General features: G+C 37.9%; 1 long non-coding RNA gene across 1 annotated transcript; it reads right to left on the reverse strand.

Annotated features, from left to right (window-relative positions):
• Nucleotides 1-1244: 1244 nt before the first annotated feature.
• LOC124613901 lies at nucleotides 1245-15950 on the reverse strand. Its single transcript, XR_006979649.1, has 2 exons — nucleotides 15816-15950; nucleotides 1245-1476 (listed from the first exon to the last, which is right to left on the reverse strand). It is a non-coding gene; the product is annotated as an uncharacterized LOC124613901 (long non-coding RNA).
• Nucleotides 15951-19965: the final 4015 nt, after the last annotated feature.

A 19965-nucleotide genomic window follows, 5' to 3' on the forward strand; every position in this document is an offset into this window, starting at 1 on the left:
TTAAAATTTCACATTAACTATGTTTAGTTAATTAATTAATTCCTCATACTCTGTGGTTCAATTATGAACAAGAATCTTCAAGGACGTGAAATGATTCAAGGTATATTTTGATAAAATGCAGTAACTGTCAAAGGCTAATACTGTATGCTCTGTCAGCAGCTAACTTCAGTGAAACTTAGTTGTATTTGAGCTTACACAGACTATAAACAAATAAAAAACTCTTGGAAAAAGAGCTAATAACTTGGGAAAAGTTGCTCTCATTTTTTAAGTACTTCTATTGATATGCTGCTGCCTGTTTAATATGAAGACAATATTACACTGTTAATGTGTGATAAAACATCTTGTTTAGGTAACTAATAGATGAGAATGAGATTTTCACTCTGCAGTGGAGTGTGCGCTGATATGAAACTTCCTGGCAGATTAAAACTGTGTGCCGTCTCAAGACTCGAACTTGAGACCTTTGCCTTTCGTGGGCAAGTGCTCTACCAACTGAGCTACCCAAACATGACTCATGCCCCGTCCTCGCGGCACTTGCCCGCCAAAGGCAAAGGTCCCGAGTTCGTGTCTCAGTCCGGCACACAGTTTTAATCTGCCAGGAAGTTTCATATCAGTGCACACTCCGCTGCAGAGTGAAAATCTCATTCTGGAAACATCCCCCAGGCTGTGGCTAAGCCATGTCTCCACAATATCCTTTCTTTCAGGAGTGCTTGTTCTGCAAGGTTCGCAGGAGAGCTTTTGTAAAGCTTGGAAGGTAGGAGACGAGGTACTGGCAGAAGTAGAGCTGTGAGGATGGGGCGTGAGTCATGCTTGGGTAGCTCAGTTGGTACAGCACTTGCCCGTGAAAGGCAAAGGTCCCGAGGTTGAGTCTCGGTCCAGCACACAGTTTTAATCTGCCAGGAAGTTTCATATCAACTAATAGATGAAATGAAATCCAGTTTGAATCTGCAACAATTTCTCAGTTGTTAGTTGCAGTTATGTGAATTACTCACTGCTGTTCTTTTCCAAAGAGAAATATTGAGTAGAAAATTTTGTTATGGTTCTCAATTTTAATCTTCTAGGAGGTATGTTACCACTGTTATCTTTAATATTTAGACTATTTCATTTTAAACACTTGATCTTCTTTTCAGTTGTTGCACACTTCCTCTTTTCAAGTTAATGGCAAGGTGTATTCTTACATTTGTTGTATGGAAAGTGATATTATACTAGAAACTACACTTTGCTAAGATTATTCAATAAATATGAGATACAATAGTGACTAATTCCATTGTTTTCAGTGTTTCTGTCAATATATCTACAAAATTAAAAATACAGAATTAAAACACTAATTGCACAGGGTATATAAATTGCAAACACTTTGTTATTCTTCTCGTGTACTTGCCAACCCTTTCCTCAGAGTACACTCTGAACTGGCTTTAGTACTCCCTTAGTCACAATTGCTCCTACCAAGCTCCAGGTGGTACAGTAACAAGTGACAACCTGAAACAAGTCACTCATTAGGAAACCTGAATAAAATACAGTTTAAGCAGCTACATTCTGCATTTGCTGATTTATGATCTTTCTGTTTAAAAACACAAATAGTGCCTCCAACTCACTCTTACTTGGAGACATAGCATTTAATACACTGTACACATGTTACTTTATGTGCTGCAAGTCAAAAAAGTCTAATGTAAGAGTCATAACATATTTGATTAAAAGTTTTTCAGCAGTAAATTCAATTAATCTGAAAAAGAGTGAGAAAGCGACAACTTATAATCCTACATGTGCATTGCAATTTGTACATTCTTCCCTACAAGACTTGACAAACTATTAAATAATATAAAATGTCCTACACATTTAATTAATATCAAAGAGAGAGAAAAAAATCAGTGGTGTGCTTTAGACTGCTTGGCAGCAACCTGTAACATACACTACAGGAATATCCCAGGTAAAACTCTTAACATCAATCCAATCAAATGTATTGTCAGATGATGCATGTTCAGGGACAGGCATGTTCAGTGATCTACCAGTACTCCTTGGGTAAGCAAATGTAAATTTAACTGCAGACTATCACCTCAAACCAACAAAAAATGATAGTTTACCCCCGTGAAACAATTATGTTATTTGATAAAATTCAACTGAATTAAGCAGTAAGGAAACACATAATAAAATCCCTGAGCTTAACAGAGAGGCCTCACCTAATGTTTATGGTGTAAGTGCCTGGACACACAGTATGTAAAAAAAATGAAATCTTCTGGCTATGAAATTAAAGATATTGAACTAATAAATACATGATTTATTCATATAAAAAAGGAGCTTATGAGAAGTACAAGTAAACATGAATCTAACTGTAGATTAATTAATTACAATGATTTCATACAAAAGATAATAGATTGTCTAACAGGGTCATCACCAATGTGATACTGGAAAAAAACAGCAGTTCATGTTGTGCCAGTAATACACAGGTCGCACAATTGCTATCATTGAACCTTGAACGTAATTTTAATACAATAATAAATTGAAGAATGTAGGAAAGAGTGAGCACACAACAGACATATCAAATGGAAAGGAAAAATACAAAATTCTTCACCAGGGAAATAAATTTATGACACTTTAATCTCTTCGGCAATTTTTAGACATTAATGCTTTCTGGTCACTAAGATGGGTGTAATATCAGAAAAAGAACTGTGTCAATTAAGCAAGGGAGTGTTTGAGGCACCAAGTGCATTTGAAGCACAGGTCAGAACTGTTCAAGATCTGACATGATATATACTTCACTGACACATACGCAGAATTCCCAGGTGCGTGTTGCTCTATTGCCAATGGCTGCTGAACATGTGTGGTGCATGGAGTGGAGCTGTGTCTAAACAATGTGGAGTTCGTCACCTCTGTCACTGCCAAACACAAACATTGGAAATATTTGGTGACCAGTGAGTAAGGTGTGAAACCTGAAGCTCCAAAATCATTCAAACACTAAATACCCCACTGAAGTGCAGCTCTACCAAAAATCCGACCACAGCTGTCACCCCAAAACAATTCTGGCCCACTTCAGACCTTGGAGAAAGCCTCCATACAGTTTTTAGGCCAATCACAGAGAAGAAGCATAAATGTTCACCATTCCAAGACATCCAAGCGCACTCACCAGCAGTTAAAATGTTTTTGCCACTCTGTATCGATAATTCAGAGAGCACACAGAAAGTAAAAATCTCCTCCCAGAAAGGCTTGTTAGTTGGAAAGCTGTTGGAATTTCTGCTGGTTTAACATGGCATTCTCTCTACACTTTGTAGAAAAGAGAAATTCCAGAAGTCCTAATGTCCAAATACTAGGCTACTGTGGACAGTGTCTCAACTGCAGAAATATGAAGGAAAGTGTTTGTAATGACTGGATTCCTCAGGGCTTTATTCAGTACACCAACCACATTCTAAAGCTGGACTCCAGCTGTATTGATACACGGTGGTGGGGATTAACATCCAGTTACCTCTGTGTCTGGTGTTAGGGAATATCCTAATGTGGAAGTAGTCACTGTTTCCTTTCGGCTGCAAGAATGCTGTTACCTTTGCTCTCTCCCAAACAAATGGATCAACCACTGTCCTAAAGCCTGATGCAAAGAAAGGATATTCCTAAGACCAAGAAGGAAATCTACTTGTGAGCAGATGACAATATAACAATAAAATGTGAGCTAATCCCTAATCACTGATGTATTCCGTGTATAACCACAAGCAAGCTCCATAAATCGAATTGAATTGCAATGCAAATGAATAACAGGAGTTCAGTATGTAAATGTTGTAGGAAAAAGAGGAGAAAAATACATACTGGAGAGGCCTGGAACAAGCCACCACCTCGTAGTAGTCTTAGTGTAAAAAGCTGGAATATATTTCCTGGACTTTAGTTTCCTGGCAAAAACCTGTGAAGTTTTCATTTCATTTCATTTTATTATCTTCCTGTATATCATTTACATGATGTAGGAATTGTCACAACAAAGTTATCATACTAGTACAAGTACTACAGACATAATAATGGAATATCACTTTCAAGACATTTTTCAAAAGTACAAGTTTAGACATACAAATTAAAATTTTTGGCAATAAATTTACACACAATCAAAGTACTCATCTACGTCATAGAAAGTTTTGCTTAAAAGGTAATTTTTAAGTTCAGTCTTAAATTTTACTTCATCTATTATTGCCTTCATGTACACTAGCAGAGCATTGTAGAGTTTTATTCCAAAATAACTTACATGCTTTTGGGTTTGTGTTGTCCTTACCCTTTCTACATACAAATTCTTACGAGTTCTAGTATTATAATTATGGCAGCCCTCATTTGTACGTAGATTTTTCATATGTGCTCTTGTACACAGAATGCTTTTAAAAATATACAGTGATGGTATTGTGAGTATTTGCAGTTATTTGAAAAGGGGCCTACAATGAGTTCTTGGAGAGTTATGTGTTATGATTCGTACAGCTCTTTTCTGAAATTTGAAGATATCTGTTAAGCTTGATTTAGTTTTACCCCAGAACACTATGCCATAAGACACGATGGACTGAAAGTAAGCAAAATACATTAGTCCAGTACAGTCTGTGCTGCATACTCTAGATAATATCCTCAATGCAAAACATGCCGAATTGAGCCTGTGGGATAAGTACTTGAGATGGTCTTTCCAGCTTAAGTTTTGATCAATGTGCATGCCCAAAAACTTTGTGGATTGTACACTCTCTGTCTTCTTATCCATTAGTTTTAACTGGAGGTCCATATCTTGAGTTGCTTTGCCATACTGTATATAATTTGTTTTACTTAGATTAAGTGTTAACTCATTAGCATTAAACCAATGTTGAATATATTTCAGGACTATATCAGTTGTGGTGGTTAATGATTTTTTATCATCGCTTATAATTATGCTAGTGTCATCTGCGAACAACATTATTTTGGTAGAAATATTAGGATTTTTTATGTCATTTATATAAAGCAAAAATAATAAAGGACCGAGAACACTGCCCTGTGGGACACCTATTTCCAATTTCTTTGCATCTGAGACCCACTTGATTTTCTGATTTTTATGCTCTGCGATGATTTCTACCACCTGAGTTCTATCTTGAAGGTAAGATTCAAACCACTGCTTCACAACTCCCCTTACACCTATTGCCTCCATCTTGTTTAACAGTATTTTGTGATGTACTGTATCAAAAGCTTTAGATAAATCTAAGTTAATTCCCACTACACATTTTTTAGTGTCGAGACTCCTGACAATCTCTTTGGTATAGGCATGGATAGCTGATTCTGTACTGTGGCCTGAGCGAAAGCGATGTTGATTGCAGTTTAGAAGTTTGTGAGCATCTAGGTAATTTATGAGTCTGGTTTTCATTAATTGCTCTAGAATTTTTGAAAATGATTGGAGAAGGGATATTGGTCTATAATTTTCTACCTTGTATGGATCTCCTTTTTTAAACAGAGGTCTAACCTTAGAGATTTTCAACCTCTCAGGAAACACACCTTCGCTGAAAGACAAATTGGCAATATGTACCAGGGGCTTTATAATTTGTTGGGCAACTTTTTTTATTATTGACACAGGCACTTCATCCACACCTGCAGACATTTTTGATTTTAGACTCTTTATCACCTTTAATATTTCATTATCATTTGTGGGAATTAACAACATACTACTGTCTACTTTTGGGGCTGTTAATTTCTCATGTTTAGTAAAGTTTTTACTTAATGACACTGGTACACTTAAAAAGTAATTATTAATGTAATTTGCCAGAGTTTCATCTTTTAATTCAATATTTTCACTACTTTTGAGTACTATTTCCTGATCCTTGAGGCCCTTACCTGTTTCCCTTTTCACAATTTCCCAAATAGTTTTTGATTTATTGCCTGATTTTCTTATTAATTTATCATTACTTAGTAATTTTGCTTTTGTAATTACTTTTCTATATATATTTTTGTAATTTGTTACATATTCTTTAAACTTGGGGTCAGTCCAACTTTTCAGTCTATAGTTAAGCATTTTCATGGTCCTGGAGGAATTTCTAATACCTGTTGTGATCCAGGAGTTAGCATGTGTATGCCCATATGTGTTTGTTTTGACAAGTTTCTTAGGAAAACACATTTCAAAAAGGTTCTTTTGTACATTTGGTATGAACTATTTTTGGTCACAGGGGCTATGGGAAATTTAAGGATAAGTGCATTGTGATCAGATATTCCTAGGTCAACATTTATTACATCTATATCTATGGCATCTATATTTGTGAAGATATTATCTACGAGACTTTTTGAAGAGTTTGTTATTCTTGTAGGGTTAGTTATATGTGGATACAAATTGAAGCTGTGTAAAACATTCAGGAACTGATCTTTGGATGCACCTTCAGTCAATAAGTTGACATTAAAATCTCTGCTTATAATTATTGTTGATTTTTTATGATGTAATATTTTGAGCAATGCCTCTAACTTATTTCTAAAAATTTCAGGATCACCACATGGTGATCTGTACACTGACATTATTATTAATTTACTCTTTTGCATATTCAACTGTATTGCTGCAGCCTCAAAATGTTTTTCCTCATTCAAGGATTCAGTTACAGTCATATTTTTAACCTTTACTCCAGGTTTTACATAAATGCAAACACCGCCATGTCTTGTTTCCTTCCTTCAAAAATGGCTTACTAATTTGTATGGGGAAATGCAAATATTTTCTAGTTCATAACTCATGCACCAATGTTCTTGAATGCAAATACAATCTATACTAGCTTCACTGGCTGCAATCTCAAGTTCTAATATTTTATTTTTAATGCATTGTATGTTAAGGCTCATTATTTTTAAATTATTGAAATTAGATTGAGAGGAGTTTGTACTCATGTTTCCCAATGTTACCAGCTGTTCCTTGCCGAGGCTGGGTACCAAAAATCCTTAAGAATTACACGTTTCCTGCTCCTTGTATTTCTTACCCCTGGACGTGCCACCATACTTCTTGTATCTGTAGTTGTAGCTGCTGTTTCAGTGGATGCTGGAGGTGTTTCTGAAGCTGATGATTCAGTGGATGTTGGAGATGCTGCCAGTTTTGATGCTGAGTCTGGTTTTGTAAGTGATGTTCCAATTGATACTGGAAGTGATGTTCCAATTGATACTGGAACTTTTGCTGAAACGGTATTTTCCTTTAAATCTTGAACTACAGTTGGCACTGACGTTACTGTGGATGTTGAAGCTGTGTATGAAGCTGATAAATGAAGCTCCGATGGTCCTACCCATATGTAGCACTGGGGCCCATTTGCTGTCAGTGTAGTTTTGTGCTGTCTGAGGTGGATGAAGGAGAGCTGTTATCCTCTGTCTCTTCTTTTCGTTGAGTATATTTATTTATTTTATTTATCCATCCATTGACAATAAATATTGTATGGATGTTGTCAAGGGTACATGTAAGCCATTTCAAAGAAATGGGACATAAACAATATATACGTAAAAAAGTACAAGGCAAATTAATACAATGAAGTTAATAATAATACAATGAAATTAATATAGCCTATATACATCCCTGCTTGTTATTTTAAATGCATAGTCTGTTTTTCATAAGGCTTTAGTTTTGTCCTCCCTAAACGGCAATTCCTTATATACACAACACTGCTTAAGTATATACAGGGTGTTTCAAAAATGACCGGTATATTTGAAACGGCAATAAAAACTAAACGAGCAGCGATAGAAATACACCGTTTGTTGCAATATGCTTGGGACAACAGTACATTTTCAGGCGGACAAACTTTTGAAATTACAGTAGTTACAATTTTCAACAACAGATGGCGCTGCAAGTGATGTGAAAGATATAGAAGACAACGCAGTCTGTGGGTGCGCCATTCTGTACGTCGTCTTTCTGCTGTAAGCGTGTGCTGTTCACAACGTGCAAGTGTGCTGTAGACAACATGGTTTATTCCTTAGAACAGAGGATTTTTCTGGTGTTGGAATTCCACCGCCTAGAACACAGTGTTGTTGCAACAAGACGAAGTTTTCAACGGAGGTTTAATGTAACCAAAGGACCGAAAAGCGATACAATAAAGGATCTGTTTGAAAAATTTCAACGGACTGGGAACGTGACGGATGAACGTGCTGGAAAGGTAGGGCGACCGCGTACGGCAACCACAGAGGGCAACGCGCAGCTAGTGCAGCAGGTGATCCAACAGCGGCCTCGGGTTTCCGTTCGCCGTGATGCAGCTGCGGTCCAAATGACGCCAACGTCCACGTATCGTCTCATGTGCCAGAGTTTACACCTCTATCCATACAAAATTCAAACGCGGCAACCCCTCAGCGCCGCTACCATTGCTGCATGAGAGACATTCGCTAACGATATAGTGCACAGGATTGATGACGGCGATATGCATGTGGGCAGCATTTGGTTTACTGACGAAGCTTATTTTTACCTGGACGGCTTCGTCAATAAACAGAACTGGCGCATATAGGGAACCGAAAAGCCCCATGTTGCAGTCCCATCGTCCCTGCATCCTCAAAAAGTACTGGTCTGGGCCGCCATTTCTTCCAAAGCAATCATTGGCCCATTTTTCAGATCCGAAACAATTACTGCATCACGCTATCTGGACATTCTTCGTGAATTTGTGGCGGTACAAACTGCCTTAGACGACACTGCGAACACCTCGTGGTTTATGCAAGATGGTGCCCGGCCACATCGCACGGCCGACGTCTTTAATTTCCTGAATGAATATTTCGATGATCGTGTGATTGCTTTGGGCTATCCGAAACATACAGGAGGCGGCGTGGATTGGCCTCCCTATTCGCCAGACATGAACCCCTGTGACTTCTTTCTGTGGGGACACTTGAGAGACCAGGTGTACCGCCAGAATCCAGAGACAATTGAACAACTGAAGCAGTACATCTCATCTGCATGTGAAGCCATTCCGCCAGACACGTTGTCAAAGGTTTCGGGTAATTTCATTCAGAGACTACGCCATATTATTGCTACGCATGGTGGATATGTGGAAAATATCGTACTATAGAGTTTCCCAGACCGCAGCGCCATCTGTTGTTGAAAATTGTAACTACTGTAATTTCGAAAGTCTGTCTGCCTGAAAATGTACTGTTGTCCCAAGCATATTGCAACAAACGGTGTATTTCTATCGCTGCTCGTTTAGTTTTTATTGCCATTTCAAATATACCGGTCATTTTTGAAACACCCTGTATTTACATCACACAACAGCTGTCCTTTAAGTATGTAAATGTAATGAATGATTAGGTAATGAATGATTAGGTACAGATAGAGTATTTTCCATTTTGCCTTTATAAATATCATCAGAAAAAATTTATTGACCTACGTAGTCATTTACAGAATAAAAACATTATTCTACTAGAAATTTTTAAATTCTGTTTTGAATTTGTTATCACCTTCTAACTGCCTGATGTTGACTGGCAGTGCGTTGTACAGTTTTGCACCGATACGGCTCACATGCCTTTGTGTATTTGTTCTTTTTGTTCGCTGAGTATGGAGTGCTGTGCTATTACAGGTATTGTAGTTATGAAAGTCGGCATTTGTCTGAAAATCTGCAATGTGGGTCCTGACATACAATACACATTTGTATATGTGTAATGATGGTATAGTAAGTATTCTAAGTTTTTTGAATATGGGTTTGCAGTGTGTCTGTGGATGACTGTGAGTTATTATTCGGATGGCCCTCTTCTGCAACAAAAAAATTGTTTTAGGTACCCTGTTGTGGAACCCCAAAATATTATCCCGTATGTGGCAAGAGATTGAAAAAACCTCTGAGGTACAAACTTTTGCAATAATTCTGAAGGCAAAACAGGCTGAATTAAGTTTCTGTGCAAGTTTTATTACGTGGTCATTAAAATTTAAGTTTTCATCCACATGAATCCCCAGCAATTTTGTGGATGTCACTCTGTCTAAGGCTTTGTCACTCCACATCAGATCGAGATTTACATTTTGACATCTTTTCCCAAACTGCATATACTGTAATTTCTTTCATTTACATTCAATGTCAACCTGTTTGCATTGAACCAAGAGTGGATGTAGTTTAGTACTTTATCAGCAGTTGTTGGTAGCAATTGCTTTGGTCCACTTAGTATCACACTAGTATCATCTGCAAATATTATTGCTTTGGCTGCATCATCTGAGGTTTGAAAATCATTTATATAGACAAGAAACAATCTGGGCCCTAGGATGCTGCCTTGTGGTACTCCTATTCCTACATTTTTTTGCCTCTGATACTGAATTCATTTTGTGGTTGGAGTAAGTTGATGTCAGTCCTACAACCTATGTTCTGTTTTTTAGGTATGATTCAAACCATTTGTTTCCTATCCCATGTATACCAAACACTTCCAATTTTTCTAAAAGAATGTCCTGGTTCACAGTGTCAAAAGCTTTGGAGAGGTCTAAATTTACTCCTACTACACTATAATCTTCTTCTAGATTTTTGATTATTTGTTCAGTGTAGCACATTACCGCTGTTTCGGTATTTTTACGTGCTTGGAAGTCATGTTGATTTCTGTTTAGTAAATTATGGTCATTTAGATATTTGTTGATTCGGTGCTTCATCAGTTTATCTAATATTTTTGAAAATGCTGGGAGGAGAGATATTGAGCGATAGTTTTTTACATTATACATTTTTAAATAATGGCTTCACTTTTGAAATTTTCAGCCTTTCTGGAAAAGCTCCTTCACTGAATGATAAATTGGCTATGTGTGCAAAGGGCTTTGTGATTTGTGGTGCTGTCCTTGTTATGATTGACAGAGGCACCTCATCTATGCCAGCCAACATTTTGGGTTTCAAGCTTTGTATCACTTTCAACACTTCACCCTCATTTGTTGGCTCTACCCTCATCCTACAAGCTGTTTTTGGATATTCAGGTTTTTCTTCATTTGTAAATTTTGTGCTTAATGAAGTTGTTGCACTTATGAAATAATTATTAATATAATTTGGTAAATCTTGTTTATTAATATTGACATTTTTTCTATTTTTGAGGCTAATGTCCTGGTTTTCACAACTCTTCCCCATTTCAGTCTTCACAATACCCCATATGGCTTTTGATTTGTTTTCAGACTGTCTTATAAAACTATCATTACTTATGAATTTTGCTTTTGCAATTACTTTTCTACGTACCCTCTTGTAATTCCTGACATATTCTATGAATTGTGGGTCTGTGGATGTTTTCATTTTAGAAATTAGTCTCTTTAGAGTTCCACAGGAAGTTTTGATGCCAGCTGTGACCCAAGGACTTGGCTTTGTATTGCCATGTGACCTGATTTTTGACAGCTTTTTTGGAAAACGCATTTCAAAATATCACATGAAAATGGAAGAAAATGTGTTATATGCATCATTTGTATTTGTTGGGGATAGTACTTCTGCCCAAGCCTCATAAGTTAGCATATTTATGAATTCTACACAGTTTTCTGTAGAAAAATTTCTTTTATACATTAAGTGTGTTTTTTTCTCTTTCAGTGGCCTTGAAGGAATTTTGAAGACAAGAGCATTGTGGTCTGGTAATCCCAAATCAGTATTTGTTACTTCAACTTCTGTGTGTCCTACATTTGAAAATATATTATCAATAAGACTGACTGTATTATTTGTTAATCTTGTGGGTGTGTGCATGTGTGGAAGCAGGATGAAACGACATAACAGATTTAGGAACTGGTCCTTTAGCCTACTTTCACTCATAAGATTAACATTGAAGTCAACACACACAACTACAGTGGCTCTATCGGTGAACAGAGTGTTTAAGCAATATTTCTAATTGGTTAAAGAATATGTCTGCATCACCAGTAGGTGGTCTGTATATTGCTATGACTATGACTTTTCCCTGTATTTCATTCCACTGCACAGCTGCTGCTTCAAAATGATTTTCCACACTCAATGATTTAGCTTCACACCTTATTTTATAGCTGATACTTGGTTTGGTAAATATACATGCACCTCCATTTTCGGTATTTTTTCTGCACTATTGGCTTGCCAACTTAAACGGATGAATATTAATCCTACTTAGTTCAAAACTTCTGCACCAATGCTTCACAATGCACATGCAGTCAATATTTGCACTGTTCATAGCTACCTCAAGTTCTAATCATTTATTTCTAAGACACTGAATGTTTAAGCTTAGACTCTGCAGGTGATGAGGATTGTATTTACATTTTGGGGTGTCATACTCTGTTCCTTGCCCTGGCGTGGTACCAAAAATCCTCCAGAAGGACAGGTTTTCTGCACCTTGTAGGTCGTTCACTGGGATATGGTGAGCTGCTTGCTGCTGCTGCTGCTGCTGGTGTAGCTCCCGGTGTCATTGATGCTGTCATTTCTGTTGTTGTTGTTGATGATGATGATGATGATGGTGTAGCTGTTTCTGGTACTTCAGGTGTTGGTTCTGTTGTTATTGATATGCTTCCTTGTGAACTGCTAGCACTTGGGGCGTTTTCTTGTGATGTCAGAACATCACACTTGTCTTGTAGTGGTGATGCTTCATTTTCAGATTCACCAAGTTGTTTGTCGGTCTTGTCCTTGAGGGGAATTACGTTTGAAGTGTCACAACTTACTTTCGTTTTGGCATTTACTATTTCTATTATTTTTGCAATTACGAAATTTTTTCCTAATCTATTTAGGTGGAAACTATGTCTAGTATGGAATCTCCTTCCTAGTTTGCTTATATCAATGAAAGTCACATTTTCAAATCGTCTGCATATCTGGTTCATCTCACTATTTGCATTTTCCACTTCTTTGTTAACGCAGGACCATGACGATGTAGTACTGAAAATACAATGACGTTTGTACATCTTAGTTCATACAGTCGCCATTTTAGTGAAAGCAACAGATCTTGTTTTTCGTTTCTTGCGACGTCGTTTGTTCCCGCCAGGAAAACGGCAAAGTCTTCGTTGCTTAATGTGGGAATTTTTTCGTGGCTTATTGCAGTTGCTGTGCAGTATTTCGCACCTGGTTTCACCATGGAAGTTAAGTTCACATTGCTTTTATTACGAAAGTCAGTAGCTATGTTTCGCCCTTGGCTGTCTGAACATATTTCGATTTTTGTAATTGTTTTGGAGCTACAAAATGTAGGCCTAACTGCGCTGTCGGCCGTGGTGGCCGTGCGGTTCTAGGCGTTGCATCCCGGAACCGCGGAACTGCTACGGGCGTAGGTTCGAATCCTGCCTCGGGCATGGCTGTGTGTGATGTCCTTACGTTAGTTCTAAAGTCTAGGGGACTGATGACCGAAGATGTTAAGTCCCATAGTGCTCAGAGCCATTTAAACCATTTTTGAACCTAACTGCGCTGTTTATTTCCTCTTCTTTTTCACACAAGCCGATAATCCATCGAAACTACATAAGGTCGGCAGATGTTTGTTTACTAAATTTACGTCGGATTTCTTATTTTTCTGCGTCAACGAATTTTTTTTTCTGGCTTATTTACAAGATCCTTTTGTTTTCACATGGTTCATGAGCACTATCACTAAACACTGCACTTCCACAATCTGTTGTGGAAAGTACTTGAAATAAGTTGTCGTGCACGTACTTTTTGTTTGCGGCCGCTGCACTTCATCTTTGTCCACTTTTCGGAAACTGTCGAACTATCTTGCAGAAAACGTAGCGTGTTCACTTCAGTTTTTCTTTCTTGAATTTTAGTAATATCCATTTTCAGGGCATTGATTACGATACTGTAGGCTACTAATTCGTTCATTTAGCTTCGTAATTTCGCCCTTGCAGTTTTCAGACGATGTCTTTTTTGTCGCAAAATTTACGTTTCTGTGGAGAGACACATTTCGAACTTTTACCTTCGACGCCATCTTCAACACAATTTATGTCAATCAGTGTAAGACTAAAACCATTACTGTATACTATTTCTTTAATTATTTTCAACTCATTTTCAAAATCTGGTTTGCTTTGGGGTACAGATAGTAGGTGGTGCACCATAGAGTGGAAGGCTGAATGTTTATGCGTTATTGGATGCTGGGAACTGGCTGGTATTACTGTGTCTGTTGAGGTTACTTCCTGTACATCTTAAATAAATGTTGTTGGTTACTGATGCCAATGGTGAGGTCTAAAAAGTTGATGGAGGCTTCTTCCAACTCCATTGTAAACTTGATTTTACTGTGGTGTGCATTCAAATGCTGAAAAAATTTATTTAATTGTCTGGTAGTAACTGTACACAAGCACAGAACATCAACCACATATCTAGTCCAATATCGTATTTTAGAACTCAGAGGCTCTTTATCAAAAAATGTTTGCTCAAAATTATTCATAAACATTTCAGCTAATAAGGGACTCAGTGGGAACCCCTTTGCTAACCCATCTGACTGACTGTACAAAGACTGTTGGAATTGGAGATAATTCTGCTTTAAGGTTGTTTCAGTTGCCATCCAGATATCTTATGTCTCTACTGGATTTGTTCTAGTTTTACATAACCATTCTGTTTAAATTTCCATTGCCTCTGCAATAGAAATATCAGAAAACAGGCTGCTAACATCAAATGAGATTAGTTTTACACTAGGTGGAATGGGTACCTCTTTTAGTTTTTCACTAATTCAAGAGAACTGGGTATTCAAAATTTTGGTTGAAATTTAGTTTTTGTTGTAATTAGTGAATCCAACTCCTTTCGTAATCTATGACGAGGTGCTGAAACTGAAGACACGACAGCTCTTATAGGAACATCGTCTTCATGAAGCTTAGTAACTAATATAATGGGCCCTGATATGTGGGTAGGACTTAACATGTTCTTGCTTGGAAACTAAAGTCCAGGAAATACATTCCAGCTTTTTACAGTAGGAATACTGTTGCCCAACCTCTGTTCAATACTAAAGATAAACTTTATAGAATTTCCTGTAATCTGTGTGGAAAATTATATGTAGGTCAATTAAGTAGGGGTATAACAACTAGACTGACTGAGCATGAAAGGAATTGCACACTGAGAAAGAAAGAGTCCACCTTTGCTGAACATGCTCTGGATGAATGTTATTCATATGATGTGAAATGTTATGTTCTCCATACAGGAACTAAAGGGAGAAAACTAACTTTACTTGAAATTCTGGTCATTAATAAACGACAATCAAAGAATTCTGACCTGGTCCTTAATGAACAAACACAGTTCCACTACTCATCCCTATTAATGTAGCAGCCAGTTATCATCAGCTAATAAGCTTACGATAACTGGTCTACACCCACATTCCATAGACGTATTTCTCCCCTTCCCTTGATTTGGTCTGTCCATCACATTCACCCACATGACATAGTATTCTGTACCATTATTCACTTGCGGAACACTTCTGTTTTATACACCCACATAGTTTTAATATCTGAATATACCATAACGTAAGATTTATTTTTTCTGTGTCTCTTTAGGCATTGCAACATGCTTGTGTTTTGTATCGATATAGTCACAAAATGGTTTACTGATTTGGGGGAGGGGACCAAACAGCTAGCTCATGCTTCCCATCATAAAATGTCACATATCTTTGTACAGCATTCTTTGTACAGCTATGAATTCTCGCTTAAGTTTTGTAGTCTATCTGTTCAACATTAAGTTATCTGACGATGACCTAAGAAGCCGAAAGCCGGTTCATAACGAACTAATAAATATTATTGAACAACTTATAGTTTATTTTGATATAAGATTATCTAAGGGGAAAGACTGGACAATTATGACGACTGAGCACTTAGTTTAAGCAGTTCTAAGGATTATCTCGCAATAAACTGGCAGTAATCGATTATCATTAAACGACTGAAACGAAATCTATATCTGTTTAAAATAGATGTCCGACTTTCGGCACAAATTTCCGGCTAAATAAGCGCCGAGTCCAGCTTTTCTGTTTTTGGACCTGGCTACTCTACTCTCTGGGACTAAGTTACTATGCAACGTACTCACATCATCTAATGATGGCTTAGTAATAAGTCAAAGCCGGTTCCGATAACATTTGTGTGACCTGAGGCTGAAATACGTAGCAAAGAAACTACAAGACGCTCACTGTGCAGGTCTGCGTAAGAAACGCGTTTGCTTCTTCGCACAGGTTGCGTAACAGTGACTGATAACACAATCGACAAAACTGTCTGCGCGAGCTGTCTGTTTTTGATTAGATTACGATATCTTTCGCGCGAAGCTTCTGCCATCTATTTGCCATCTGCAGAGACAATACTCGTAATGTCACCCCCATTCTTGTTATTTTCTTCAATGATCATTTTTATAGTAATCCGCACAAGCAACTTTTCAGTATGAAATTGCTTAATGCGTGAAGTGGCCTACAAGGCGTTCGAAGTATCAGTTTAAAAATACTAAATGAGACACTGATATAGTTTCTAATTGCACCTAGAACAACGGCAGTACATGAGAACGTAATAATTCTTGTCGTGGTACATCACTCTTAACGTTCTTCAAGCCAGTGCACGTCCCTCGCGCAGGCGGACTTGGGTCTAAAAACACGAGTGCAGCGAAGTAAGCACTGGGTACGGACAGCTCGGTTGAGTGCTTTTTAAGACCTGACCAAGCGGCTGGGAGTTGTGGCGTACTCCTGTAATCCCATGCTACTGGGAGGCCGTTGTGTGGAAGGGGACTGTCCTGATCAGACAGTTCGGGCGCTTCAACGCACTGGAGCGTCCGCAGGAACACTCTCTCTAAAACCTGGGGCCTCGGGTAAAAAGAACAATTAAAATAAAATAATCCTAGATCAATTTCCTGCTAACGAGATGGCAGCGTTTCCAACTAACCACCAACACGGGGAGCGCGAGTCAGCGTTAGCAGGGTCCAAATAAATATATACTGCTCAACCACACAACAATTTTTGTAAACATCAGTTTTTTTGTTTCTGTCGTCTACAAACAATAAATGCAAACATTACCAATACTATTATTATTGTTATCATAATTTATGTTTGGCCCCTACTGGGTCACACAGTGCACTAAGAACCTTCGAAAACTTTCTTGTGACCGCTCTTTGTGCTTATGATACTTTCATCCTCTCTTTGCCAATCAATTATTTTACCTATTCTTTCTTTTCAGATATTTCCTGTTTCGTTATACCTGAGTTTTTCACTACTGCCACTCATTTTACTGTCTCAAATTGAGCATTACTGTAAATTTCGTAGAACTCCACAAACTGTCTAGTTCAGCTAGTTGGTTCCAGTCTGACAGTATGTGCGTAAAACTTCCTCCTGCATATTTTTATATTCGATTAAATGTTTCTATACTTTTGAATTGGCTCCTAGTCTCTATCTACATCCACACGACTACTCTGCAATCCACAGTTAAGTGCCTGGCAGAGGGGTTCATCGAACCAGCTTCCACTATTTCTCTAGCGTTTCACTCTCGGACACCGCGAGGGCAAAATGAACACTTAAATCTTTCCGTACGAGCTGTGATTTCTCTTATTTTATTACAACGATCGTTTCTCCCATTTTAGGTGGGCTCCAATAAAATATTTTCGCATGCGGAGGACAGAGTTGGTGATTTAAATTTCGTGAGAACATCCTGACGCAACGAAAAACTGCCAACCGAACTCGCGCATCACATCCGTGACACTCTCTCCCCTATTTCGGCGATAACGTAAGTCACCCTAGTAGACTTGTTGCATCTTCTAAGTGTGCTGCCAATAAATCGCAGCCTTTGGTTAGCTATCCCCACATTATGTTCCTTCTTCAGCGTATTTTGAACCCAAAATTTTCATGATTACTTTTGAATTTCTTCAACGACTATTTCTATTTAAAATTAGTATTTTAGTCCCTTAGAGATCCTCTGATTCGATGACTGTTGTAGTGTCTCAGTTTTATATATTTTGAGACGCTTTTTTTGTGAACGAGTTTGGTAAGAGTGAAGGCTATTTTCCTGTTTGTGGCAAGGAGCTCATAAGCAACCGTTTGTAAGCCCGTTTCTTAAATCTTTTTGCCACATTGTTTGAAAGAGAAATTCTCGTTTTTCTCGTATTTAGTTTCGGGATTTTTGAGTGCCAGGTGGTTCCTAGAGATGTGCATTTTTTTAAAATCAGATTTGGAGATCTGCTCTTACTGATGTTTTTTTTTAACATTTCTGTTTTGATGTCTTGACTCAGAATCGCCTGGTCGCCTGCAAAAGTAAAGCAGTCTACCACTCTTATAGTTTTTCCCAATTTGATCGATATGTTTATTGTTAGTTCCGTTGTATTTTGGGCTGTTCTTCGATTATTTTTTCCTAAGACAATCTGAAAACTACTGGAGAGAGTTCGTTATCTTGTCTCACTCCTGATCTAATTTCGAAATGTCCAAAAATTTCTGCGCTCAGCTTTAGTTTATATTCTGTATCATTCAGCGTTTATATAATAACTGGAGCGGTTTCGAGATTCAGGTGCTGTTCCTTCAGAATATATTATAAGAGAAAATTATGGCCTGGTAAGTCTTATAGCTGCTTTAAGACTTAAAAATGTACGAATTTCGTTTACATTGCAATTGTTTTAGATCGAGATTTAGTTTTATAACTAAAATTTGTTATAGGCAAGATCTATTCGATATTCACCAGCTGTGTTTGGTTCAGGAGACACTGAGATAGAATTTTATGTGTGACAGGAAGAAGGGTAATTCCTCTATAGTAATTAACATCAGATCTTTCTTATATAATGGATGTATTAAAGCATGTTCCTACCTATCAGGAATTTTATCAGCTCGCGAAATGTATTTCTATTGCAATTTTAGGGCCAGCTGACTTTAGGTTCTGCAGTAATTGTGTTTTCGCCAGACGCTTTGTTATTTTTTATCCTTTTGACACGTCTAACATTTCTTCTTCGTTTGGTGCTTGTGACTCTCGATTCGTTTTTGGAAAATTTCTGGTGGAAATACGTGCGTGGGCTCAGTACACAGAATTTATCCTGTGTCACAAACAAGGAGCAGACTGTGTTCTAGGTTCATTCTTCTACACAGGCTGAGTCGGGGGGGAGGTGTAGCAGCCCTATTAATCTCCGATTTGTTGTTTTCGTCAAGTGGCAGGTGATTTTGTTTAACGGTTAATACCCGTAACTCTTTTATCAACCGAGATATTAAAGCGAGTATTAAATGAAAAGGTACATCTCTTTAACCGCATTCGGAAGCTCTTGCAAAGAATAGTACAGCGATATATCGCGTATTGCAGTTGAAAAATTTCGCAAAGTGTCTGAGAAAATTGCTGAAATTGAGAGGTAACGCGGCCGGAATTGGCAACTGTGCTCTCACACCAAGTTCAGTGGAAGACACAGACATTAGGTGATACAGAAATAACGACGTTAAAATGGAGTATGACACAGAATACTCGCTTAGTTTTAAGCGAATAAACGCAATTTTCTTCCACCCTCTCCCCCAACCCCCTTTTCTACGAGCCAACAGCCTTGCCACAGTGGTAACATTGGTTCCTGTCAGATAATAGAAGTTAAGAGTTGTCGGGGTTGGCTAGCACTTGGATTGGTAACCGTCCGGGTATATCGAGTGACTCCGATCGCGAAAACTGACCACAGCCGGGAGAGCGGTGTACTGGCCACATGCACTACCATATCCGAATCCAAGGACGCCTATCGGCTGAGGATGACACGTCGGTGTGGTCATTACCGTTGGGCCTTCCGTGGCCTGTTCGGACGGAGTTTAGATTTTTTCGCTTCTACGAGGAGTGTTCAACAAGTAAAGCAACACATTTATTCTCGGCCAAATTCGGCTGAAAAAAGTGCGGAATTTGTTGTGAGACATCTTGAAATATAGAAAATAAACAATTTTTTCAGCCTTCAGTTGCAAGGTAATTTTTACTCGTTTACCTAGGTTTCGATTCCAGTAATGGAATCTTCTTCAGAACCTATGAATTAAACCACATACGGACATATATTACTCACTGAAATGCATCATCAGTCTAATGATTGAATAATAAAGAAATTGCGATACTTACAAAAAATTAAATTATTTAGAGAGCCAAACACTGGCCATGTCACAGATTAAAAATTAAAACAATAAAGACGCATAATCATAAGATTATGTCTGTCAAGATTAAAACCATTAAGGCGAACGTAGACGGAGCTACGCCGGCCAGAAATAAGGACC

This window comes from Schistocerca americana, chromosome 4 (assembly GCF_021461395.2).
Source record: "Schistocerca americana isolate TAMUIC-IGC-003095 chromosome 4, iqSchAmer2.1, whole genome shotgun sequence".
Classification (NCBI taxonomy): domain Eukaryota; kingdom Metazoa; phylum Arthropoda; class Insecta; order Orthoptera; family Acrididae; genus Schistocerca; species Schistocerca americana.